We start from the raw sequence: 2,221 nt of genomic DNA, 5'->3' as shown, positions 1-2,221 counted from the left end.
TTAGTATTCACTATTGCTTCGTCAAAATGGCAACAAAAGCAGGCTCAGAGCTGATTCCAAGAGTGGAAAAATGAACTTAAGTCATTGAACATTGAATGTATGATTTGCCACCAATATCAACTTGCTAAAGAAATTATTGGCAAGTTTCATTGAATGATATGAGACAAAGAAATGTCATTTTTGTAACATACTGCAATCTCTTTATTAAAGGTTGACCCATATTTCCATTAGAATTTGGCACTGAAGGAAGAGATTTCCAAGCCAAGATGGTGATAGCCTTGGAAGGAAATGTATAATCTGCCGCCCTAGTTCATTTAGACTGTAATGGTGTGGAAGGTGTTGTCTAAGGAACCTTGATGAATTTTCTTCTGGATTGTGTTGAATTTCAGGAATGTTGTTGGACATGCATTCATCCAGGGAGCAGGGAGTATTCTGTTACACTCCTGGCTTGTGGAAGTCAGGTGGTGAATTACTTGGTGTAAGGTTTCTAGCCTCTGACCTGTTTTGAATCCATGCCTCCAGGAGATTAGTCTGGGGTTACTGGGTAATAAATGCAGTTATGTGGGGAGGGGAGGTGATGGCGCAGTGGTGTTATTGCTGGACTGTTAAGCCAGAGACCTAGATAACATTATGGGGACCTAGGTCCAAATCCCACCTTGGTAGATGGAATTTGAATACAATAAAATAGCCAGATTGCATCTAATGATGACTATGAATGTGTTGTCAATTGTTGGGAAAACCCATCTGGTTTACTAATGTCCTTTACCGAAGGAAACGGTCATCCTCACCTGGTCTGGCCTACAGGTGAGTCCAAACCTACAGCAATGTAGTTGACTCTTAACTGCCCTCGGGGCAACACATGCTGCCAAGCTAGCAATACCCACATCCTTTTAATTAATAAAGAGGAAAAGAAAATAGGGACTGCAGCTGCTGGAGCCCAGACTCTAGCAGTGGGAGGCTGGAAAAGCACAGCAGGTCAGGTACCATCCGAGGAGCAGGTCCTCTGTTGCTGCCTGACCCGCTGTGCTGTTCCAGCCTCAGGCTGATAAACAAATATAGCTCCATTACCAAAGTGCAACCACTTTCTCTGCTACTGGGTGGTCTCCATTATGGCAATTACTGCATTTCAGAAAGGATGTCATTGGGTGGAGGGTAAAGAGTTCTGTCCTTGTGCTCCAGGCTGCAATCTCTGGAATTTCGAAATTGCCGCGATTCGTGGGAGGGCTGGCGCATGCGCCGTGGGGGCGGGGGCCCGCGCAGTCGCAGTGGAGCGGCTGGGCAGTCGGCCGCGCGCACTCGGGGAGACGGAGCGTCCCCGAGACCGATCACCGGCAGTTCACCGAGCGGGGACACGGCAAGTCGGGGCTGGAGCTGGGCGGGGAAACGTTCACGGGGGGGGGGGGGGGGGGGGTGGGGGGGTCGGAGGGCGATTGTGATCGAAGCCTCTCTCACTCTCTGTCACTGAATGTGGGTGGTCCGGCCTAGCTCGGCCTGCGTTATCAGGCCCGGGACCTGGGCCTTTCCTGACCGAGGCCGAACTGAGCCGAGACTCTTGGGACCGTCGGCTCTTGCTGCACTCGATAATTCGGCCCACCACCGCCTCCGAAACCTTCCCCCTCGATCTCTGACCCCTCCCCTCGCTGTCCGAACGGCCCAGCAAACCGAATCCCCCGACCACCCCCCGCATCTCACCATAAACTCCCTTCACTCAGACACGCCCCATGACCCAACCTCATCCCCTGAACCCCTCCTCTCCCACGCCCCCTCCTCTCGCTTATGACCCGCACCTCATCCCCTGATTCCTCCCCCAACTATATTCGCTGTCTTTACCCGAACCCCTCATCAACCTGCTTCGCCAACACCCAAATCCACCCTGACACCCCAACTCAACCTTCTCCCTGCCCTCAGCAATCCCTCCCCCTGACTTCCCCACCCCCAATGTTCTCCACGATGTCATCCTCCTCTGCCCTGACGTCAACCTCCGCCCTGCGCCCCCTCCGAAGCCCCCCCTCCACTCCTTGACCTCCCCGACAACCCCCTCCAGCCTGCCCCCCCCACCCCAGAGTCCCTTTCTGCACCCCCCCAATCCTGCGCCACCCTCAACAAACCCCAACCACCCTGCCAACCCCAGATGTTTCCCTCTCCACCCTGCCAACTGCCCAAAGTCCACCCCAACCGACCTGAATGGCCCCTGCCACATAGCGCTCCTACCCCCAAACGA

General features: G+C 53.6%; 1 protein-coding gene across 1 annotated transcript in view; it reads left to right on the top strand.

Moving 5' to 3' along the window:
- Positions 1–1,247: 1,247 nt before the first annotated feature.
- LOC125458655 (U2 snRNP-associated SURP motif-containing protein-like) overlaps positions 1,248–2,221 on the top strand; it is a 59,457-nt gene continuing 58,483 nt past the window's right edge. The window contains exon 1 of the mRNA XM_048544079.2: positions 1,248–1,354. The gene's annotated coding sequence lies outside the window, so the exon portion shown is untranslated. The remainder of the gene's footprint in view (positions 1,355–2,221) is intronic.

The sequence above is a fragment of the Stegostoma tigrinum genome, chromosome 15, assembly GCF_030684315.1.
Source record: "Stegostoma tigrinum isolate sSteTig4 chromosome 15, sSteTig4.hap1, whole genome shotgun sequence".
In the NCBI taxonomy this organism is placed as follows: domain Eukaryota; kingdom Metazoa; phylum Chordata; class Chondrichthyes; order Orectolobiformes; family Stegostomatidae; genus Stegostoma; species Stegostoma tigrinum.
This window is presented reverse-complemented; position numbering and strand designations above follow the sequence as displayed.